At 34.2% G+C, this 26,409-nt stretch overlaps 1 protein-coding gene and 1 non-coding gene across 2 annotated transcripts in view; one reads left to right on the plus strand and one right to left on the minus strand.

Annotated features, from left to right (window-relative positions):
• Nucleotides 1-26,409, plus strand: part of LOC143407842 (uncharacterized) — a 132,311-nt gene that overhangs the window by 44,922 nt on the left and 60,980 nt on the right. The gene's annotated exons all lie outside the window — the stretch shown is intronic.
• LOC143409094 (U6 spliceosomal RNA) lies at nucleotides 23,703-23,806 on the minus strand. The gene has a single exon (XR_013092602.1). It is a non-coding gene; the product is annotated as a U6 spliceosomal RNA (small nuclear RNA).

The following is a 26,409-nucleotide window of genomic DNA, read 5'->3' on the forward strand; positions in this document are numbered from 1 at the left end:
AAAATAGTTAGCAACTTCACATTTATCTTTTTCAAGGTAGGTTTGAATGTTGCATTTATTAGATTTGTAGCACTACTAGAAAACTTCTAAAATTCTAAGTAACTCCAAAAAGAATGATCACTAGACAGCGGATTAAGGTAGAACAAGGGGATTTGATCAAGCTAAGCTGTCTAGAGAAGAATGCTACATGACACTTTTCTAAAAGGTCTCAGAAGGTGACATAAAGCTCTGTAAATTAACTAATATTTGAAGAACAGCCTTATTACTGCCCATGCCCTAGACTGGGGCTCAGAGAAGCTGAGCTAAATAGGTCACACTTACAAACTACATTATAGTGATTAAGTTGGAAATATACTAAGGCATAAAAGGGTTATATTGCTTGCTAGGGATAAGAAATCTCATTCTACCATGCAGGGCACCTGAATACCTTGGAAGTCAGATTAGTAATCATAAAATTGCATGGTAAGCATGGAATCTGAGCTTTAGGGAACAACTCACTGTGACCTGTGCAGCCTAATGTCCTATCTCTGCACTCTTTCTCTGCTGACCAGAGTCTGCCTCTGTTACCCTACTTTTCTGTCCTGAGTCTTAAGTTCTTGGCAGAATTCTGACCAAGCCTCCTTCACACTCACATATTCTTTCTTTATATATTCACTAGTATATTTAGTGAATTGTTTCAATCCTTCCCTCACCCAGCACCCCAAAAGTGAAGCTGGAATGACATGTTTCAGAATTTGGAGTGGGTGGATCTGTATGTATTTTAAAAAGCTCCCCATCACCTCACCTGTAATCTAACAATACATGCTATGCCCCCCTGCCCTTTAAGAATAACCTGAAAGTCATGCTTTCTTTTTAAGCCTTAAAATTTGAAATGAGTATAGATTTCTGCTCTATTAGGCTCTAGATTTAAATACTCTCAGAAGGTACTCTTAAATTTCTGGGAAACCTAGCTTCCTTGTAACCTCCCAAGTACTGGCAAGAGACGACTATGCTCTAAGAAAAACTGTGCCACAAAAGTAAATTTGGAGTCTGTATGCATTCTATTATCATTAATCCTGAATCCAATAAAACAATAATATAATTGAAATATGAAAGGATTAAGAGCTTTAACCAAAGAAAAGCAAAAGTTTTAAACTTTAACCCTTACTACTACTAATTATCTTTTATATCTATACCCCATTATTTTAAATTCAAGTGTATACAGAATAGATTTTATTTTATACTGTACTGTACATTGTTTCAAGATAATTTTTTCACCCTATGTATATAGGAGGCTAAAGAAATTAAGTTAAATACACATTGGATTTTGGGTAAACTCTGAATTATTCTGAAACCAAATTTCTGAGTTTTCTCTCCATTCTTTGGTTTTTCATTTAACAAATCTTCTTAATTAAGAGTACTGATTATTTTGACCTGAAATCGTTAAAATTCCATAAATTGTGTCATTCAAAAAGTATTTATTGGACATATGCTACATGTAATATAAAACTTATTATCTAAACTGGGAATACTTTTGAGAGTCAAGGGACACAGTTAATATTTACTTTGACAGAGGCTTAGACCCAGACAGTTTCTGACTGTACTAAGTAGACTGAAAAATATGCCAAACCTGAGCTCTGTCACTGGACATACAGCAGTAAACAAGACAGACATTGTCCTTATTCTCAGATGTTTATAGTCAAACAAGGAGAAGAAAAACAGAACAAAGATCAAAGAAAATAAATGGAACTGAAGATAGTAACATTAAGTGAAATAAGTCATACAAGTTTGCATATTTTCTCTCATATGTGGAATCTGGTGGGTGAGTTGGATGCCATGATAGTAATAGGGAGAACTTTAGAGAGGAGAAAGAGTTTGGGGGATGGGAAGGGAAAGAAATGGGGGTTGGATATAATCAAAGTATGTTATTTGCAGGCATGAATACATCACAATGAAATGCATTATTCTGTATAATTTAAATGAACTAATAAAAATAGAATAAAGAATCATAACTATAATGTTATAAAAGAGAAGTGCAAAATATAAAGAAAGATGAATAATAGAATGACATCAGATTTATTAAGGAGTTTCAAATAGGGCAAGAGGTGAGAATAAATGGGTTACAAGTTCTAGAAAGAAAGAACATATTTGAAGATCTAATGCATAAAAAATGAAGAACATGAAAAAAAAAGAAGATGATAATGAGATGTGGTTGCAGTTATGGACTATGTTAGATTATGTAGCCTCTATGTAAAGTTTTTAGATTTTAATTCCAGGTGCAATTGGTATTAAATAGGAAGTTGAAATAGGTCTTAGCATTTTTTTAAAAAACATAACTTTGGCTGAAGTATTGTTCAGGGTTTGACCAACTGTTTCTATAAAGAATCTTATAGTAACTATTTTAGGCTTTGTGGGCCATATAGTTTCTGTTGCAAATATTGAACTCTATTGTTATAGTGAAAACATAAAAATATGAGAATGGGTGTGATTCAATAAAACTTTATTTTTAAACACCAAAATTTTAATTTTACATAATTGCCACTATCATGAAATGTTATTTTAATTTTTTTTTAACCATTTAAAAATGTACAACCCATTTCTTGTGGGAAGACCATTAAAAACAGGAGACAGAACTATTTGGTTCTGGAGCAGGGACTAGTTGAAATTAAGCAAAACAGAGCTGAGGAATGTTGTGGGAAAGATCCTAAAACTTATCTTGAACCATGGTTGAAACATGGCCATGTTCAAGTCTTTGGATAATTTGGTTATTTTTAATGTTGAACATGCCTCTCTATTCCAAGAGGGCACTATACTCTCATTTTCATAAGGAATTTTGTTTCTGTTCTTTAATATGACAACAAACAATGCTTAAGCATCTATTTATATTTTAAATACTAAATTAAACTGTCCTAAAAAGAAATTTTAAGCACTGTAGAATTCACCCCCCCCCAAAAAAAGATCTAGAAAAACAAAGGGAAAACTACCTACCTATTTTGTATTTTCTATTTTCCTACTGAATTTGAAGAACAATGCTAAATAACAGATAGAAAACATCAATTGTTTATATTAAAAGTCTGCCCTCACTCCAATCTGGCTGCTTGCAGAATCAGCTGGGAGAAATGAGTCTGGCTGGGAATTTGGAAGAGTGGAAGCAAGGGTAAGAGAGATTGAGTTTGGAGACTGAACCCAAGACCAGGAAACATGGGGGCCACAGGTGACATAGAGGACTAAGAATTGGCTCCTCTAACACACAAGTGGAACTCAGGCGAGGTCCCTGGGGTACAGTCTTTCTGCATAGACCAGCAATCACTGGGCCTTGGAGGTGCACTGATTTAAAATATCCAGACCCATTGGCATTCAGGGAAGAGCCTGGAGCCCACCTAAGCCTAAACAGGAATTCTGCCTATGGGATTACCTCTCCCATTCCACCAATCCGGAGGAATCAATAAACTAAATTAAAAATTCAATTGAAAGCATCACCAACAGTCTAGATCACTTGGAAGACAGTTTTAGGCAATTAAGACAAAATATATAATCTTGAAAACAAAGTTGACCATGGAGAAAAGATGGTAAGAGACCATGAACAGAACTTCCAAGAAATATGGGATAACCTGAAAAGACAAAATTTAAGATCTACTGTGATAGATGAAGGCTCAAAGATACAAACAAAAGGAAATGCACAATCTTCTCAATGAAATAATACCAGAAAATTTCCCAAACATAAAGGATGAAATGGAAAATCAAATATGGGAGGCTTACAGGACCCCAAATATACAAAATTCCAAAAAACCCACACCAAGATATATTATTATGAAAATGCCTAATATATAGAATAAGAGAATTTTAAAGGCTGCCAGAAAAATGACAGGTAACATTTAGAAGGAAACCAATCTGAATCTCAGATGAGCTCTCAACCCAGACCCTCAAACCTAGGTGGTTCTGGAATAATGTATACCAAGCTGTTGGGGGGGAAAATGGATGCCAGTGAAGAATACTATGCCAAGAAAAATTAAGCTTCAGGATGGATGATGAAATAAAAACCTTCCAGATAAAAGTTAAAAGAACTCATAACTAGAAAGCCTGCATTACAAAACATACTCAATAAGATATTTCATGAAGAAGAAATAAAAAATAAAAGTGAAAACAAGCAAAGGGAGTAACTATACTAAAATAACAGTGAATCAATGGAGAAACTAATTCAAATTTAAAAAAGAAATAAATCAAAATGACAGGGAATAAAAATCATATCTCAATAAGAACACTGAGTGTAAATGGCTTAAACTCATCAATCAAAAGACAGATTGGCAGACTGGATTTAAAAAACAACACCCAACAATATGCTATCTCTAAGAGACTCAACTCATAGGCAAAGACATTTGACAGACTGAAGGTAAAAGGATGGGAAAAAATATATTATTCACATGGATCTCATAAACAGGCAGGGGTTTCTAGTCTTGTGTCAGATAAAGTGGACTTCAAGCAAACATTAATCAGAATGGACAAATAAAAACATTCATAATGCTAAGGGATCATACATCAACAAGACATAATAACTGTAAATATTTATGCCCCAAACAATGGAGCATAATGTATGAGGTTTTTATAGAATTTTATAGCTATGCTCCTGTATAATCTATGGATTTTTTTCTTTGTTTTTTTCTTGGATAGGCAGAATTAATATTGTCAAAATGGCTATCCTACCAAAAGCACTATTCAGATTTAATGTAATTCCTATTAAGTTTCCAATGATGTTCTTCATAGAAATAGAAAAAGCAGTCATGAAATTCATTTGGAAAAATAAAAGGCCCAGAATAGCCAAAGCAATCCTTAAAAAAAAAAAGTGAAGCAGAGGCATCACAATACCAGACTTAAATAATAAAACAGAGCTATAGTAACAAAACTAGCATGGTATTGGCACCAAAATAGACATGAAGGCCAGTGATACAGAATAGAAGACATAGAAACAAACCCACATAAATACAGTTATCTCATACTAGAGAGAGGCTCCAGAAACATGCACTGGAGAAAAGATAGCCTATTTAACAAATGGCACTGGGAAAACTGGAAATCCATATGTAGCAGAATGAAATTAGACCTCTATCTCTCACCCTGCACAAAACTCAACTCTAGGTGGATCAAGGACTTAGGCATTAGACCAGAGACCCTATGCCTAGGAAAAAACAAAGTAGGACCAAATCTCAATCATGTAGGCTTAGGAACAGAATTTCACAATAAGACTCCTAAAGCACAAGAAGTAAAATCAAAAATCAATAAATGGGATGGATTCAAACTAAAAATCTTCTTCTCAGCAAAGGAAACAATAAAGTACATGAAGAGAGAGCCTAAAGAATGGGAGAAAATCTTTGCCACCTATACTTCAGATATAGCATTAATCTCCAGGATATATAAAGAAATTTTTAAAAATTACCTCCAAAAAATAAATAACTAAAACAACAAATGAGCTAAGGAACTAAACAGGCTCTTCACAGAAGAGGATAATAAGCAATCTATAAATATATGAAAAAATGTTCAACATCACTAACACAGAAATGCAAATTAAAATTACACTGAGATTTCATCTCACCTCAATCAGAATGCAATTATCAAGAATACAAGCAACAATAAGTGTTGGCGAGGATGTGGGGGAAAAGGTACACTCATACATTGCTGATGGGATTGCAAACTGGTACAACCACTCTGGAAACTAGTACGGAAATCACTCAGGAAACTTGGAATGGAACCACCATTTGACCCAATTAACCCACTTCTCAGCATATACCCAAAAGACTTAAAATCAGCATATTAAGGCTGGGGTTGTAGCTCAGTGATAGAGTGCATGCCTCACATGCATGAGGCACTGGGTTCAATCTTCAACACCACATAAAAATAAAAATATTGTGTCCCTCTACAGGTAAAAAAAAAAATTTTTAAGAAATCAGCATATCACAGAGATGAGGCCACATCAATATTCATAGCAGCTCAATTCACAATAGTTAAGCTATGGAACCAACCTAGATGCCCTTCAATAGAGGAATGGATAAAGAAAATGTGGTACATGTACACAATGAAATATTACTCAGCCTTAAAGAAGAATGAAATTATGGCATTTGCCAGTAAATGGATGGAACTAAAGGCTATTAAACCCCAAAAACCAAAGGCCAAATGTTCTCAATGCAGATGATGACTCACAATAGGCGGTTGGGGGAGAGTAGAGGTTGACCACATTGGATGGGGAAATGAGAGAAAGGGAGTGTGGATGGGAATGGGATAGAGAGTGAAATGAATCAGACATAAACTTCTTCTTTTTTTTAATATTTATTTTTTAGTTCTCGGCGGACACAACCTCTTTGTTTGTATGTGGTGCTGAGGATCGAACCCGGGCTGCACGCACACCAGGCGAGCGCGCTACCGCTTGAGCCACATCCCCAGCCCCAGACAGACATAAACTTCTTATTTTCATCTATGAATACTTGACCAGTGCAACTCCACATCATGTACAATAAGAATGATGTTATACTCTCTGTACGTATTCTATATCAAAATATATTCTACTGTCATATATAACTAAAAAGAATAAATTTTAAAAATGGCAATTTGAAACAAATAAGTCTGTCCTCTAGCCCCACAAATCTCAGATAACTCAATATGCTGTATAGACAATCAGAGCCAAGCTCAAATGTTGTCAACTAAGCTGAAATGCTATAAATTACATCATAAATGAGTATGCTGGCAGTTCTAACACATATCTACTAAACTCCAACTTATGTTATGCTAAGTTATGAATGAAAAAGATGGTTCTTTAAAAAGCATTCTTTTTCAAAGGCAATAGTATGGCTCCAGCTTTTTCTGAAGCTCTTTTGTGGGACTTAATAAATAAGAAGCAAGCACATACAATCATGTTTGGTTTTCATAATACTTAAATAATCTTTCAATAATCTTTCTTCTAGATTAATTTGCTTTGTTTTTACAGCCTTCTCACCACACAAAAAAAGTAAACAGAAGTAAAAAATATTTATTTTTACTCTCAGATTTCCTAATTACAGGTAAACATAAATAAAATATTCTGAACTTAAATTCTCTAAATAGATTCCAAATATTATAACCCAAATAAAATGTATTATTCAAATTATTTATAAGGTTTTTATAGTATTTTATAGCTATACTCCTGCATAATCTATGGGTTTTTTTTCTTTACTTGTGTTTTTTTTGTTTGTTTATTTGTTTTCAGAAGTGTTACACAAGATCAAGAAATCTAACCAATGTGACTATTTCACTTCAAAAAACTAGAAGGTAGGCCAGGCACAGTGGCACAGGCCTTTAGTCCCAGAGACCTGGGAGGCTGAGGCAGGAGGATCACACATTCAAAGGCAGCTTCAGCAACTTAGCAAGGCTCTAGGTAACTTAGTGAGACCCTGTCTCAAAATAAAAAATAAAAAGGGCGGGGGATGTAGCTCAGTAGTTAAGTGTCCCTAGATTTATTCCCCAGTACCAAAACAAACAAACCAAAAAAACTAGAAGGCAAATGGGGCTTGTGAAACCCTGGACAATATCAACAGTATACACAGTACTGGCACCTAATACAGCATAAATGGGAGTTGCTATTATTGTTGTAGATATTGTATATTTTAAAAAATAGCATTGTTCTTTAAAGATCACTAGGAAAATACAAAAAATAAATAAAAAGAAGGTAGTTTTCTGTTTGTTTTTTTAGTTCTTTTTCTGGGTGAATTCTACCATGCTTAAAATTTCCTGTTAGGCCAATTTTATATAGTATTTAATATATAACAGATACTTAAACACTATTGTCTACTACAGAGCAAAAACAACTGCCATTCTCCTTTTTAAAATGAGAGTATAATTTCCACTTGAAATACAGCTGCATGTTTTGTACCTTGAGGTGTTGCTCAAGCCAGGATCATGAGCATGTGGCTCAGGGTAGGCAGAAAGCTAAAACACCAAAGAAGGACTCATGAGTCCCTTCTCCCTGCCTTTGCCTTCCTCTGACTTTCAGGCCTCTTTTTCAGACATCACCCTCACTCCAGCAAAGCTAAAGCATCCCCAGTGGGGTGCTACTTGGAACAACCTATATTCAGAGGCTTTTCTACTTTCCCTATTTCTTCTTTTATCCAGTGGTTATTTAGGACTCTTCTATTTAATCTCCACTTTCTAGCAAATTTGCCCAAATTGATTTCAAATTTCATTCCATTGTGGTTACAGAACACATTTTATATTATTTTAATCCTTTTAAATGTACTGAGGTTCATTATTACCTAGCATGTGGTCTTCTCTAGAGAATGTCATGTGCCCTTATGAAAGATACGTGTTCCTGTTGTTGCGGGGAGTATTCCATAGATGTCTTTTGGTTCTAGTTAGTTTATGGTGTTGGTCAAACGTTTTATTTCCTTGTTGACCTTCTGTCTAGTTGTTCTGTCACTGAAAATGGAGTACTGAATTTTCCAACTATTACTGCTGAATTGTTTATTTCTTCATTCAATTCTGTCAGATTTGCTTTATATATTTTAGGACTGTGTTAAAAAGCACACACATTCGTGATTGTTATGAATTCCAAATGAACTGATCCTTTTATCATTATAAAATATTGTTTTTTGCCTCTAAAAATTTTGGTATTCCTCTATTTTGTCTGATATTACTGTAGTCATCTCTGGTTAGGGTTTGCATGAAATATCATTTAATTTCCTTTACTTTCAATATATTTTTGTCTTTAAATCTAATCTGTCTCTTATATCCAGCATATAGTTGGATCATATGCTTTTTATTCTGCCAATCTCTTTCAAGTGTTTAATCCACTTAGGTTTATTTATCTGTGTAATGTCTACATTTTGCTAATTGGTTTTTATGTCATAACTTTTATGTCCACTTATTCTTCCATTACTGCTTTTTTTGTTGTTGTTGTTCCAGAGATTAAACTTGGGGACACTCAAACACTGAGTCTCCCCAGCCCTATTTTGTATTTTATTTAAAGACAGGGTCTCACTGAGTTGCTAAGCACCTCACTGTTGCTGAGGATGGATTTGAACTTGCGATCTTCCTGTCTCAGCCTCCCAAGCTGCTGGGATTACAAGTGTAAGCCACCATGCCCGGCTCCCTTATTACCATTTTATGTGTTAAAAATGTATTTTATAGTAGTTCATTTTAATATCATTTATTTATTATCTTTTACTATATTTTAATTTCTTTTTTTCCTAGAGGTGGTGGTTACCCTAGGGATAACAATTAACATCTTAATTTGTAATTATGGATCTTGTTTTGCTTCAAGTTTTTTGGAATTTGAATAGTGTAGTCAAAGTTAGGTTCAGAAAAATAAAAGAGCTCTTCATAAATTTTATTTATGTACCCAGTAGAAGATTCTTATTAAAACAAACACCTGCCTCTGGGATGAACACTTACCTTATCTAATAAAACGTTCTGCCACAACCTAAATATACTGAGGTAACTTCTGTCCCTGGCACCAAAAGATGTAAAGAAAAACTGCAAAGGAAAAAGTAATACAACAATTTTAGTAATAGAAAAGAAGGAAAAAGCATCTGCCATAGAGGTCTGCTGGGGATTTCAATGGTCAAAGCAAACTAATAGGTTACAATTGCCTACTTTATATACTCTTTTTTATTTGACTTTTTATTATAATAGGAGAAAAGCAGGTATCTGTTGTATGAACACAGTGTCTTTAAAAATAGTGTCTCACAACAAATAGTATCTTACAGCAAACACAATTTTGTCAGTATTAGTAGGGAAAGGGACTTTAAATATCATAAGCAGGTATTTATGTTCATCAAAGTTTAAATATTAGAAAATCAACTTAATTTTTAAAATTACAAATTTTATTTTATTCTGAACTTACAAAGATAAATAAATTGAATTGACTGACATTTGAGCCAAATATACAAAAAAAAAAAAAGAACAAAAAATACAAGTGGATTAAAGAGATGGACTTATTTTAAGGATCTTAATTTTAAATTATATTATCTTTTATAATCTTTGAAAAACTCCAGAAATACTTTCTACTAATTATAGATATAAACACCCATGTTAACTCTGAACTTTTTTTTGTTACAAAAGAAAAGTAGTATGTTTCAATTTATCATTCTGTTTTCAGTTCATATTTTTCTTTGCATTTAACTGATTTTTGCAAAGTCATATTGTAAAATAGGCTTTTATAGGAAAATGTGACAAGACAGCCTATTTTAAATACAGTCTCTCAGTGTGACATCTCTTCCAATCTCCTTCTTAGTGACCTTTCATGACTAAGGTGTTATCTTCAGGAATGAGATATCTTGGTTCTATGCTGGAGTTATTAAATAAAATGTCAAAAATATTTAGGGTATTGACACTTTACATAGACAGATTTTTAAAGTGCTATTTTCTGATTACTAAAATTGAAATTTTGGTAAATATTCTTCATAAAGCAAAACATTTTATAAATAGGATTTTTCCAGGAACTCTTTCAAATAATTGTATAACCATAATATATAATGTAATGGTCACTACTTATTACTGCCCACTATTCTCATTTCTTAAGCCAAATTGTTTTGCCTAATTAAGATAACCTTAAAATTCTGTGTTCAGAAACATAGATAAGAAAAATCTTGTCTATCCCATTTTCACCAGTATGCTATGTTTGCTAACCTCCACTTCTAAAACTAAATACTCCACTCTTGAACACAATCACCACATTTCCAGTTCCTTAAAACTCCCAGTTTTCTGGATAATCTTGACATATTACTACCTTCCTTTATTTCTTGCTACATATCCAACTTCAAAAATTATTAACAAGGTAGAGTGCAGTGACACTCACTTGTAATCCCTGCAACTCCAGAGGCTGAGGTAGGAGGATTTTAAGAATAGCCTCAGCAATCTGTATACAGGGTAAAAATGGGAGTTCATAATCCGCTTGAATCAAATATATGAAATAAGATATGTCAAGAGCTTTGTAATGTTTTGAACAACCAATAAAAAAAATAAATAAACTATTTTAATAACTACCAAAAAAAAAAAAAAAGAATAGCCTCAGCAACTTAGCAAGACCATTCCACTATACAAGAAATAAAAAGGGGATATAGCTTAGTAGTAGAGCATTTGCCTAGCACGTGCAAGGTCCTCAGTTCAATCCCCAGGACTGAAAAAAACAACGACAACAACAAAAAAACTATTAATAAGCGTTGGTTCAAGAATAAGCCTACTAATTCAGGAAGAGTTCTGAATAATGTACTATCTGAACCAGTGAAGCACAGAATATATTCTAGAACTTAATAAGAACTAAAAGTAAAATAATTAGTCTTCCTTTAATCATAAAGTATATATAAGTGATGAAGATTAAGCAGTACAAGAGTTTTTCCCCATTCTGATAGAAAAAGAATTCATTGAGTTAACACGGTCTACAGGAATTTAAGACCAGGGTCTATGAATTAAGCTGCTGTTCTGGTTCTATCACTTATTAGTTCTCTGACTTTGGGGCATTTCTGCCTTCTTTTCTCATCTACAAAAAGAGAATAATTGAATAATTTATGTAGCAGATTTTTATAAAAATTAAATGAGAAAACATGTGAAGTGTTTAAAATAACATCTACAACCAAGTGTTCAGTAAATGCTAGGTGTTATTATCATTATCAAAATTAATATGTTTTGCCCTGAGATTTCACGATGTATGTAAGAAACAGTAACTCATGAGCTTAAGAAGGCATGGTAAGACTGTTCACTGAAGCACTGTTATAAGAGTAAATATTAAAACTGAATTAATGATCAACGGAACCACAAGACATCTAAAGAAATACTATATAGCACTTCAAAAATCAGAGATAGATCTTTCTATAAGAGTCCATCTACAATTCCAAGAGATAATTTTGTTGGATTTTATTGTGGTGATGGTAGTCATTAATTTTGTAGTACTGGGGATTGTTGGAGCCTTGTGCATGCTAGGCAAGTGCTTTACCACTGAACTACATTCCCAGGCCACCCCCCTCCCCGGAACCCTTTTTTTAAAGACAGGGTCTCACTAAATTGCCCAGCTTGGGATTCTCCTATCTCAGCCTCCACAGTCCACAGAATTACAAGCATTCACTATTATACCCAATTTGGTGCTAATTTCTTTTAAAAAGAGAGCTGAGCCACGTACCTTGGTACCTACTTGTAATTCCAGGGACTCAGAAAGCTCAGACAAGATTGCAAATTCAAGACCAGCCTCAGCAATTTAGCAAGACCCTAAGCAACTTAGTGAGATCCTGTTTCAAAATAAAAGATTTTTTAAAAAGGGCTGGGAATGTGGCTTAGTGATAAAGCACCTCTGGGCCCCTGGGTTAAATCTCCAGTACTCCTACCACCACCACCACCCCCCAAAAAGAGCAAGAGAGATGAAGAACAATATGAATAAGATAGCATTTACTTTAGAAAAGCAAAATTATATATACATATATATACACAAATATGCATACACATATGTATGCACATATATATGTAAACACAAAGGCAGACTGAAAATACAAATCAAATTATAATAGCATTTGCCTCTGGAAGGACAATGGAATTGAGGCTTTACTGGCATGGAAGGAAGATGTTAGTTAAGAATCATTTGATGATTTTGTTAAATAATGAAAATGTATGCATGTATTAATTCTAAAGGTAAGAATATTAAACTATTCCCTTACTAAATAGGTTATCACTAAAGGTGTTGGTAGAACAGAGAAAAGAAGGCCCTACACTAGCAGTGATGATGGGGGCAGAAAAACTCAAAGCAGTGTTTAGATCAGAATGAGGAGGTTGTTCACACAGAAACATTGTCCCACAAAGTGTCAGAGCCCAAGCGGGTAAAAAGACCTCTGACAGAGAAATGTGGATACAGGGAAAGGACATATGGCATCAGTCCAAGCAAGGTGAGGAGATCATAGGTCAGGCATATGAGAATATTTGAGTCATGGTGGGATAGGCAGTGGCCCAACTCTGTCAGAACCTTTCATGAGGTGAAAGGACATCCATGTTGGGGTGATAGTGGAGATGGAGATTGGTTCCAAACAGGCTAAGTGGTCAAATAATGGATAATGGGAGCCTGGTTTCTCATTGTCAGGGAAGGAGGGGTTAAAAACATGGAAATGGAGAAAACAAGAATGAACCCTGTGGTGTTCAATTGGAATGGGAAGTATTGATATGTGTTCATGGATGGATAGATGGATAGATGAATGAATGGCTGCATGGAAGGAGAAATAGATAGATATATAAGTGGGCATATGTATGTGTGTGCATTTTGAATGTGGGTGTATGATTATGTTGGTGTATGATTACATAAAATAAATAAACAATAAAACATTATACACATAATATACACTCTTTTTCTGTCCACAGAGAATTTAGAAATAGTGATACCCCAATACAATGAATATGCTAGCTTCTAAATATTGGTCTTCTCCTAAAGAAATCAAAACTCCTTGAAGAAATGATAGATTCTAGCACTGGAACAGCCAATGTCTGAAACATCTTGTGCCAAAAAGCAAAGAAATGCTCAAACAATACTGAAAATAGTCAAAAAAACATAATCACCAGGTTGAAAGAGTTTCAAATGCCCAAACTTGGAAAATCTGAACATCAAAATAAGTAACTGTAGTGATTATAAGCATTGAATAAAATAAAAACCATGAGTTCATAATGATATAAGTAAATGATAAAAATAAACAAATAAATTTAAGTTTGGCAAGAATGGTATATTTATATAGTTTCAAAGCATCTTGCTTCAAAATATTTGTATAGGAAAATAGATGAACTTTAAAACAAAGACTGGCAGACACAATTAAATAATCAATATAAATATCACCAGTAATGGCACAAACTAAAATTATGTGCCATCTGATAGGATCCAAAAGGAAGAAAAGAGCATCATTTCTAGGGATTTCTTCCAAAATTGCATAACCCAAATTTAATCATAAGGAAACATCAAACAGATTCAGGAATATCTTTCAAAATAATTGACCTGTAATCTTTAAAAGTGTCAGGAACATGAAGGTAAAGCAAAGGCAAAAAGGACTCCTCCAGGAAACTGAGGAACACAGAACTGAGTCTATGAGATTCCTGGAATAACTGTGGAAACTGAAAGCAGTCCAAAGATTAAACAATGATAAATCAATATTACTTTCTTGATTTTGATGGTTATATTGTGGTTATGTAATACAAGGGCAACGAGACATCTGGGTTGACAGACAGTTTACTCTCAAAATAGTTCAGTGGGGAAAGGTCTTTGTATTGTATTCAGAAATACTCTGTAGGAATGAGAATGTTCAAAAACAGATATAAGGGGTTGGGAATATAGTTCAGTGTCAGAGAACTTGCCTACCATGTGTGAGGCCCTGGATTTGATGCCTGACACTACAAAAATAAATAAACAATAAAACTCAAAGTGCATTTGAAAGAAACTTTATAAGATTAAAAAGTATAATTACAGAACTGGGACAGTAGCTCAGTGGTAGAGAGCTTGCTTTGCACATGTGAGGTACTAGGTTCAAACCTCAGCACCACATAAAAATAAATATATTGTGTCCATCCACAACTAAAAAAATTTTTTTTTAAGTATAATTACAAAGACTTAATATCATGATCCTGTTTCTCTCTCCCCATGTTCTTTCTTTCCTTCACTTCCTTCTTCCCTTCCTTCCTTCTTTCCTTCTCTTTGACTCCCCTTCATATCCTACCATACTTTCCTTCTGTACCTTCCTTCTTTCTTCTTCTTTCTCAGCATTATGTTTCTAATATCAGACACATAGCCCTGAACAATTTTTTCAGATGGGTATAGAAAGATTACTCATATATCCCCACCAAGAAATGATACACATTGCAGGTGAATAATAAAATGATGGCTATTAATTGCCATTGTTAAGAAAAGATTATAATGATTATGTATTCTTACTTGTATGCTGCCCAAATCTCTGCTCACAAGACTATTTGTTTTTATTACTTGTTATTATGCAGGTATTACTGACTAAACAATCATGAAATTATTACAGTATTTAGAAATAATAAGAACATTTTGCCAACACTCACCCTGCCTACCTCTTAACAATGAGAAAATGAAAACTATGGGTGAAAGTTCTCATAAACTATGAAGTACAAAAAAGTCAGTCATTTAAAGTTAATCACCAATAACTATTAAAGTATACATAAACCTAGTATTAAATACAGTGTATTTCTACAAGATATTCCTAACTTCAACAGCTGCCTATATTCTCAATACTGATGATCAGTATGATGCAAATTTTCTTCACACTATGGAACATGGCAAAGGTAGAAAAGTTTTTCACCTTTTCACCATCTGTAATGATCTGGATAGCATTTGGGATCAGTCGAGCAGTTTTCTCCTTGGTCATAAAGGTTATATTCTTCAAAGCAATAGAAATCTAAACATACAAAAGAATTGAAAAATTAAAAAGTGTATTTTTTAGAAGTATATACAATACAAAATGCCAAGGATTATAATATAATTCTAATCCAAAATATTTAGTAGAAAATTCTGAAGGGATTAATAAACACATGCTTATATCCTTTAGGAAAAACAAGGTAAGCACTCAGACATTCTTCCCTTCAGTATTCTCCTCCACCAACTCCCACATCTTACAGTAGGACACAGTGTGAAAATACGCATGGGTGTTCATGTTCCACGTTAACACACCAACACACAAGCAAAACTCAGACAGTATTTCACATAAGATTTGGTTTTGTCAGCCAACAGATATATATCCAAGCTTTTGCAATCTGAAATTTTTCTGTAACCATATCTAATAAGTATAAATGGAGCTCAAGGTATTAAGTTAGAAAAATATGTTATATTTTATACAACATGTAAATTTACTCATATCTAAGTAAAGGTGCACAAATATACATATGAATTTACTTTGGAATTGTCTAGAATACATTGTTTTTAAGGGGACAGTATATATTTCTATTTATGCAATTATTTGTACTAACTAATCAAATTCAAAAATATGTCTTACTGTAGTTTCCCATCTGAAGATGTTGCTATAGAAACACAGCCAGTTTTCTGAAAGGTATAGTCGTCCCTGAAGCAAAATGTCCCTTTGAAGAGCACAAGCATAATCTATATACACAAAAATAAGGAACATCTTATTCACAAAAATGTGGCAACTGAATAAACCCAATACTATTTCAACAAATAAAAAGTCATCACAATTTGTTCATTAGTTCACTCTTCATATACTTGGCTGTGCACTAAGATTAACAGAAGTGGATCTTACCCTCATGAATCAGTCTAAAAGGATGGCAGATAATAAACAAATAAATACAAAAGTAAGTATGATAATGACCAAACACAGATAAAGCTATGAACATATACATGTAATAAGAGCTATGAAGGGAAGTGGGTGGGATGTGGAGATAGGATATCAGGAATGATTCCCCTAAAAAAGCAGTCTATAAACTAAAGTCTAAAGATCAATGAAGTCTCACCAGGATCATAAAGGAATAACACATTTAAAAGCCCTATGGTGTAAAAATACAGGGAAGAACAGAGGAGTAGGAGAATGAAAAGGAAGAAGGAAGAAAAAGGGGAAGATAAATGAAATGAACTTAACAAAATCACAATATATTCCATATATAGATACCACAGGGAATTTAACTTTTATGTATATGTAGAAGAAAGGAAATGTAATAGCATACAGGAGGGGAAATAGGGGGAAGGAAGAGGAGAGGAAAATGGGGGGATGGGGCTTGCAAACAAATTCCTTGCACGTATTATTTTGTCAAAATGAAACCAATAACTGTGTATAATAACGATGCTCTAATAAAAAAATAGTTTTTAAAAAAGCCCTATGGTAGAAAAGTTTTTTAAAAAGCCCTATGGTACATTTTAGGATCTAGAAAAAGATAACTCTCTAGGCTTGAGAAGCTAAATAAGTACACCTTGTAAGGTCTCACAGTAGAATGGACTCTGAGAAGCTACTGATGAGTTTTTGGTTTTTTAATGCCTTTGTTTTTATTTAATTATTTTTATGTGGTGCTGAGGACTAAACCCAGTGCCTCACATGTGCTAGGCAAGCACTCTACCACTGAGCTACAACCACAGCCCCCACTTAGGAGTTTTAAGTGGAAAGGACATGATCAGATGTATATTATTAAATAGTGCTTTAATCACATTGCAAAAATTGATTTCAATATGCCAGCTGGAAGTCCAGGGGACAGATGATGGTGGTTCAGACCAGAAGAAAACAATATTAAGGGAAAGAGTTAAATTCATAAATATTTAGGAAGTAGCACTGATGAGGCATTGGTGATTGGTTATAATGTTAAAAGAGAAGGCAAAGATGACTCAGAAATTTGTATAAATTTTTTAAGTCAATTTCAAAGTTGATCCTCTTGATCTCGGCACTAAAATCCAGCAAAATTAAGTCTTCAATTTAAAAAATACAAAAGAAACTTCGTGCAAATGTCACTGCCTACCAAACAAGTTAATACCACGTGTCTAAGATGAAGTCTGACTCTGTGGCAAATACAAACAGGAGTGTAAATGTGAGATATAAAGAGTTGCTATGAGGTATTTTAATTAGGCAGTAAATTTTTAAACTCCATAATGTAATTAGCAATTTTAGAAAAAGATTTCACAAACCTCAAAATATTTATACTTAGTCATGTTAAATTTCTAAGCAAACACTAAAAATTGAGCAAAGTAGCTAGTCTTTCATAATGCTTCCTTCAGTAAAACAAACCTGAGATACCACCAAACAAAAATTCCTAGTAAATGATTAAGCAGATTAAGTTACTCATTTACTAGTATACATCTTCAAAACAGATATTAGACTAAAGGTTACCTTGAGGTATCATGAATTTTTTATATAAACCACTAAAATATTTCATTACTTTAATGCTCCTCATATTTCATATTAGAAATACCTGGCAGACTTATTAGAACACAGATTGCTAGATCCCTCCCTTAGAATTTCTGATTAAATAGGTCTGGAGAAAGGTCAAGAGTCTGTGTTCCAACAGGATCTCAGGTGATGCCAGCATGGCTAGTCTATACACCACAGTACATTATTTTAAATTAATCATATTAAAAGTTATAGGGGAAAAAAGCTACAGAAACCATTACCTGGGCATACTTTTTATCAATGGGTTTTTAAAATGACTTCCCTAAAATGTGTATGTTCTATCATAATAAATGTATACCTCAATAAAATTTAATTTTAAAAAAATGACAAAGGCAATATATCCTATGCAAAAAATAAAACATTTTCTTTTAAAAGTAAAGAGGTTTTACTCTTCTTCTTTTCTCCTAATTTACCAACTGATAAATGAGTATACACCACAATAATAATCAGTGTTTCAAGAGGCAATATTCTACCTGACTTAAGTCATATTAACAATCTAATTCACCTAGAATGAAATGAGAAAATAACATTTAAAACAAATTATTTTATGGATTTTATAACTTTAAAATTGGTTATCAGAAAGAGTAAAATTGAAGAAGTTAACCAAGAAACTAAGTCAATATGTGACAAGCATTAACATCAATCAATTACTAGCTATTACATGATCAATTGCAGCAAACTGAATAGCTCCAACTCTAAAGATTTACTTTAGCAACTACAACAAAATGAAGGATACAGAATAAAATGCTATGGTAATAGATAAAGAGTGTATCAGTACCATATACGTATACATTAAACTTGCACAGTAAATAGTAAGTACATACTTAATTAGATAAGATATACTATTTTTTTTTATTGATGGAGTTAGGCCTACTATCCAAAAGGGAAGTGATAATGAACTATGTGAATGTGCCTTTTTAAACAATAATATTAGGAAATACATATCTAAAAGCATTTCATTGTAGTAGCAATCATCTTTGAGAGCCCAATTATGCTGACATTGCTTTAAAAAAATTAAAAGACTCAAGACATTTTTAGAATTGCTTACAAATTTAAGAAAATGAAGTTATAAAAGATAACTATTTCATTTTTTATTTTGTGTTTTACTTGAAATAATAGGAGTAAATATAAATTGAAGAAAAAAAAAAAAAAAAAACCCTGATTTTCCCTCCTGCAGAAAGAGAAACAGATACTCCCCTTGCTTTTCTTGGAATATTTTCTTTAGAAAACTTGCAAATTCTTTCCCTGCTCCTTTGAGGATGCCTGTGAATCTTTTTAAAAGCTAAATAGGCTTCTTGCCAGTTTTAAACCAGGAATTTTTTCTCAAGGACCTGGGAGCCATCTCTGAAAAGTAAATATCAAGGAAGATAACATCTCTATCTCCAGAATCTGTGAGAAGGTAGGAGTCTAATTTCAGTGGACATCTCACTTCAAGTTGCAAAACTAACTCCTGCCATAAAAATATGAGTTTATTTTTCCTTTGGATTTATGCCAACTAGCTATCACTGATGGTTGCCCTAATTATGAGGTAAATTTGGGATGAACTATGTGTGACATATGGTGATGTCAAGTCCTCTTATTTTAAGGACTAATGATCATTTCTTTAGAGCCTACACATAGTGGTTTGTATGTGCTTGACTGTGTAATAGGGTAAGAGATTTCTTTCAGTTTTTAAGACCTCTTGTGGGTTGCCTGCAATGCACTTCACATTCTGGTTTAATGCTTAATTGATAATAAATTGTTTTCTTTCTCTTTGACTTTTGTGGAGAGGTTTTCTGAGTTGGTAGGAGATTTTTATATTCCTTCAACACAATATTATTTGTCTTATCCACATTGTTCACTCAGATACTCAGAGAATTTAACAAGGTTTTAAGTAATGATATCCCTGGAAAAAAAGAATATAGTCTCCTAAGCCAAATACTTTCAATGGAATAGAGTTATTTTAGTAGTAAATCATACATAGAATGGCTGATCTAAGTTGGGAGGGATACTGACATGCACTTACTTCCCCGTTTTTCTCTATAATTGTTTTGAGGACAGGGAAAACAAAAGAGATTAAATCCATAACAATGCTGAGGGGTAGGTAAAAGAATGATTATATTAGCAGACTGAAGGTTTTGTTAAATTTTAGAAGACAAAAAGTGGATATCAATGAACAAAGTATGGAGAAAGCCTCATCTTAAAAAAAAAAATATGCAGACAAAGAAAAAAATATACAGACAAAAGCGACAGTAGAAATACAGCCATTCTTCCCTATACATACACACTTAGAATCAGCAAGTACAAAGAGGGATGGTTACGATAGATACAGACATCAAGGAACTAACCGATGGGTTCCCTCAGAGGTCAGCCATACCCACTATGTCTTCCAAACACTGGCAGAATTTACCCAACCTTTAAAAGGCCACAGCTCCTAATGTAAATGTTAGTGTATCAGAGTAAAAGTCGAATTTAGGCATTTAAGGTTGAGGGTATAGCACAGTTTAGATCTTGAATGTCCACCAAACACCATGTGCTGAAGCACCTTTGCGAGGTAGTAAAACCTTTAAATGGTGGGACCTAGTGGAAGGAAGTTGGGTCACTGCCATTGAGGGGGATATTATGACCCCAGCCCTCCTCTCTCTTTGCTTCTCAGAAGCCATGAGGTAATCAAGCTTTGCTCCACCACATGCTCCCCAATATCATGTACTTCCTTGCCACAGGCTCAAAAGCAATGAAGTCGACCAATCATGGTCAGAAACCTCTGAAACTGTGAGCCAGAATAAATCTTTCCTTCTTACAAGTTGATTATCTCAGGTATTTAGTCACAGCAATGGAAAGCTGACTAATACAGCGTAGGAATCCAAATCTGCTTTCTCTCTGTACAAAGAAAGATTTGTCAGTCAATATGCCTCCTTTCTACCTTTCCATACATACAGGGGAGAGTTTTCTTGGATAAACAAAGGGATATGCTTAGAGATAATCCACTCCAACTCTGTAACAATCTATTCCTTCATTCATAATATAGAAGGACAATCATAAGATTATACAGTTCATATTCTTCCAGCACACATTCTCCTTTCCCTAACCCCTACCAATCAGCACTAATTTATTTCAAGGTTGACATAACTTCAAAAACAAATGAGAAAAATTTTGCTCTTCTTCTATTGCATAATTTGGGGCCATCAGTTCCTTGAAAATTGAATAAAAATTATCTCTGAAAACATCTGGGCATAAGGCCTTATGTTTGGCAGAATTTTGACTGATAAAATTATTTAAAGGATTATAGATTCTTTAAGTAACAGATAGTATGCTCTACTCAATGCATTTCAATACATTCCAGCCCAGATTCCAACTATTAGCACTTCAATCACATTACCCAAAGGCTCTGCTACCTGCATACTCATGATAAGCCAAAGTGTTGGGAATTTAATGTATCCCCATAATACCATTTTCTCTAGAAGTAGAATTGCTGGATCAAATATGTTTTTAATTTTAATAAACATTTCTTTGCCCAAGATCAGGCAAGAAAAAAAAAAGATAAACATGAATTAATATTAGAAGTGAAAAAGCAGATATATATACCCAGGCTTAAGTAGGGAGAGTTAGTTGTAATTTACAGAATCATACTTGGTATGGGTCTGCTAACAATCTAATTAAAATAACTATACTCCAGCAGAGGCTACCATACCACTTCAACTATTATTATCACAGTTTAACATCAAATGTTTGGCTAATTAGCATAGATACATTAGAAAAGGGATTTCAAGTCAGGCATAATGCCTATAATCCCAGCAAGTTGGGAGGCTGAGGCAGGAGGTTCATGAATTCAAAGCCAGCCTCAGCAATTTAGGGAGCCGCAGCAACTCAACTTAGCAGTGAGAACCTGCCTGTAAATAAACTATAAGAGGGCTGGGAATGTGGGTCAGTTGTTAAGCACCTGTGAGTTTAATCCCCAGTACCAAAAAAAAAAGGAATTTCACTAGTGAAATTACTGGCTTGTTAATCAGGATGTTAGACATGCATTAACATTGATGAAATAAGTTTTGTCACTATTCAGTTGTTGGCGAAAATATTTTAGATTTTCTTCACCATTACAGGTACAGAGTGTAAGAATCTAGTAAGGCTTTCAACCCAGGTGCACACTTAATCCCTAGATTAGATTTTCTCAAACTTTAATGTGCATATAAATTACCTAGGGATGCTTGGAATTTCAGGTAGAGTTGTGGGCTTCTCCCTATTTAATTATTCAAGCCTTTATTTATAATACTATGGGCTCATGAATATTTATTTGATTCTTAAAATTACAATCCAAAATTATTGTTACTTTGTTGTCCAAGCAATTCTAAATTTGACCATTTTCAACTTGGCTCCTTTTTTTTTTTTTTTTTTTTTTTAAATAAGCTCTTCCTGACTTCTGAAATAACTACAAGATATTTCAAACTCATTCTGCATTTTCACTGTTCCAGCCCTATAACAGGCTATTTCTTCAAAGAATTCTTGTTCCTTTTATTGGAGAGTGGTATTTAGAAACTAAAATCTGGGCCCTAGACATGCTTGTTATTACTAGGGTACTATGTTTTAAATCCTCTCAGCAAACAGAGCTATGGAATAGATCTATAAAGTCAGCCCTCCATACACATGGGAAGAAGGAAGAAAGAAAAGGAGGGAAGGAGAGGGGCAGAAGGGAGGGAGGGAGAGGGATGGGAGGGAGGGAGGGAGGGAGGGAGAGGGATGGGAGGGAGGGAGGGAGATTTCACCCACACTGAATATGTATAAATATTTTTGCTTGTATCATTCCCTAAACAATATACTATTGTTATAAGGAAAGGGCTTTCTGGGGAACTGAGGCAGAATGAAGACCACATCCCACTTTCAAATGCTGATTCTTGCATTTATTGACTGGGTTATTTGTTTTTTTGATGTTAAGTTTTTTGAGTTCTTTATATATCCTGGAGATTAGGGCTCTGAGGTGCATGTGGGAAAAATTGTCTCCCAATCTCTAGGCTCTGTCTTCACATTATTGATTGTTTAGTTTGCTGAGAAGAAGCTCTTTAGTTTGAATCCATCCCATTTATTGATTCTTGGGTTTACTTCTTGTGCTTTAGGAAGCTTGTTAAGGAGGTCAGGTCCTAAGCCAACATGATGACGATCTGGACCTAATTTTTCTTCTATTAGCTGCAGAGTTTCTGTTCTAGTGCCTAAGTCTTTGATCCACTTTGAGTTGATTTTTTTGTGGGGTGAGAGATAGAGGCTTAATTTCATTTTGCTACATATGGATTTCCAGTTTTCCCAGCACCATTTGTGGAAAAAGGCTATCTTTTCTCCAATGAATGTTTTTAGCGTCTTTGTCTAGTATGAGATAACTATATTTATGTGGGTTTTTCTCTGTGTCTTCTATTCTGTACCACTGGTCTTCATGTCTGTTTTGGTGGCAATACCATGCCGTTTTCCTTACTATAGCTCTGTTGTACAATTTAAGGTCTGGTATTGTGATGCCTTCTGCTTCATTCTTCTTGCTAAGGATTGCTTTAGCTATTTTGGGCCTCTTATTTTTCCAATTGAATTTCATGACTGCTTTTTCTATTTCTATGAAGAATGTCATTGGGATTGTTATAACAGAAGTGGCATTAAATCTGTATAGCAGTTTTGGGTATATGGCCATTTTGACAATATTAATTCTGCCTATCTGAGAGCATGGGAGATTTTTTTCATCTTCCAAGGTCTTCAATTTCTTTCTTTAGTTTTCATTATAGAGGTCTTTCACCTCTTTTGTTAGGTTGATTCCCAAGTATTTTAATTTTTGAGGCTACTTTTTGAGAGTAGTTTTCCTAATTTCTCTTACAGTATATTCATCACTTATGTATAGGAAAAAATATGGAACACTTTACAAAATTGCATGTCATCCTTGCACAGGGGCCATGCTAATCTCTGTATGGTTACAATTTTAGTATATGTGCTGACAAAGCAAGCACTTAACTGGATTCTTACCCACAAATTCTTACAGATTTTATGATTAGGAGGAATCATTCTTACCTCCCTGAGTTTCAGGATCTGGTCTGTGACAAAAACCACAAAAATCTCCCCCTTCAGGGTAACGTGGGTTCCTCTTATGGTCATTATTTTGGGCCTGCATTTCTCCTAAAGATAACAAGTAGTTTGCTGAGAAATGTGACATATCCATCCTCTCTACCTAAGCCAGGTAGGACTACAGGTAAACTGCTTCTTGGAAAAGAAAGCATGTGGGAATGAACACAATGTGCCCATTTTATAAAATTATTCCTTTAACCTTGTGTTCCCACCACTCACATCTGTTTGTCTCCTATCACTGTAACTATAACAGAACAGTTTGCTCAGAAGCAGTCTTTAACAGAATTACTTTCCCCTTCTCTTCTAATCTTTATCCTAATCTTTTAACAACTCATCCTTTTCACATAGTATTCTAAAGAGAGTCCTCCCCCTTAACAACCCTTCCTTTTATTCGCTCTTGTGAACAGACTTGCAGAAAAGTAATACCTTCAGAAAAGAAATTGCAAGGCAGGTGTGGTGAAACATGCTTGTAATCCCAGTGACTCTGGAAACTGAAGCAAGAGAATCACAAGTTCGAGGCAAGCCTGGGCAATTTAGGAAGACCATGTCTTAAAATGCAATTAAAAAAATATGGGGATGTATGAGCACTCCTGGGTTTAATTCCCAGTAGGGCAGGGGACGGAGAGGCTCTACTTGATGTTTTGGGAAAGGACGAGACAGACAAGTGGAAACATAAATAATGGAGAAGAAGACTCACCTTGCATGTGGATGTCTTGCCTCTTATCCCACTATACCTCCTTTTTCTCCTATAAAAACCCTTTGCACCCCTGATGCCCCTAGGAGAGATTTGAGATAAAAAAGTCTAGTCTGTATTCTTCACAGCTGGTTTTGAATAAAACTGCTTCATTCAACCAAGTTTTTTTCCCCTCAAGTTTTAAGCTGAGTACTGAGCAGCACAAATATTGGATTCCTGAAACATAATAACTATTTACACAGCATTTATATTATATTAGGTATTAAATGTATTAGAGATGATTTAAAGAATACTAAATGATGTGCACAGGTTATAGGCAAATACTATGCCATTTTATATAAGGGAGTTGAACATCTACAGACTTTAGTATCTGAGGGGAAATCCTGGATCCAATCATCCTCTGGGGATACTAAAGAACTATTCTGATATCTTAATTGATTAAGCAACAAGTTTCCTGTGTAAAGGTTTGACAACCAGCAGTTATGAATCCACCACTGAAGTACCATGTAGAACCATCCTATCACCCTAGAAATTCCCCTGGGCAGCCATTTTACCTCTCATAACATTTTCCAAATTCTCTAAATGGAGCAGGTTTACTATAGCAGTGAGAAAAAAATTAAAAATGTTAATTTTTGAAAGCAAATATACACACTGAAAGATATTAAAACAGACTGAATTTGGAAGTCTCCCTCTGAAATTAAGAGCAAATTTCTCACGCTGAGAGGGAGCTAAAGGGTTCTCCTCCAACAACAACCACCACCACTATGTCCTAAGGAAGCTGAGAATGGAGACTGTCCCCTTCCCAGGCCTGTGCAGCACACTAAATCTATACATGCACACTTCCTGCCTTTTGTCTTACATTCTGCCTCTGCTGCCTGGGTGCTGCCTCTTCTCTTTTAAAAGCCTTGCTCACATTCAGAGATCTCAAAGATGGAACTTTTAAAACAATAGTTTTTTTTGTCTTTTTTAAAAGCTAGCTTTGAATAAAATTTTCCTACCAATTTGACTCCAAATATTTTTGGAGCAGTGAGCAAACTTCTAGCCTAATCTCTTCCCCAGAAGTAGTATTAGAGCTGCCCACTAACCATTTATAAAAAGATAGCTACAAAATATTAGCCAAATTGTATATAGACAGTAGGAGCCCCAACGATTTTCATTTTTTTCTTTATACTTTTTCTGTATAGCTTTTCAGTTTTATGATGGGTACATTTCACTGTAAAATCAGATTAATTTCTTTCAAGAAGGCAGTAATGAGGATGATACATTTTAGAAAGGTTTTTGTGAAAAGTATTTGATTTTAAGTGGCAGACTGGCAAGAAACATTCCACACATGCAAAAAAGATCTACAATTTGTTTTTAACATCTAACAAGCTATTCAAAGTTTAGAAAAAGACAATCCACTAGAAAAATGGGCAAAGTTTATGAAGAGAAAGGTTCATAGAAAAAGAAATGCACCTGGTTTATAGACATAAACAGATATTCAATGTCTCTCACAATTAAGGAAATACATATTTAAACAATGATTAAATACCATTTCTACCTAACAAATTTTGATAAAGCAGAGTTCCTGAGGTGTGGCAAAACAAGTACTCATATACATTATTGATGAGAATGTAAATTGTAAGGCCTCTTTGGAGGGTGACTTAACAACAGTTAAAATTTTAAATGCTCATTAGCTTTTGTGTCACAATTCTACTTCACGGAGATTATCTTAGAGTATGTGTTCATATGTGTTAAAAAAATACACACTCACACACACACATACACACAAGAAAGTTCAATGTCACATTACTG

Source organism: Callospermophilus lateralis, chromosome 10 (assembly GCF_048772815.1).
Source record: "Callospermophilus lateralis isolate mCalLat2 chromosome 10, mCalLat2.hap1, whole genome shotgun sequence".
NCBI classification, from domain to species: domain Eukaryota; kingdom Metazoa; phylum Chordata; class Mammalia; order Rodentia; family Sciuridae; genus Callospermophilus; species Callospermophilus lateralis.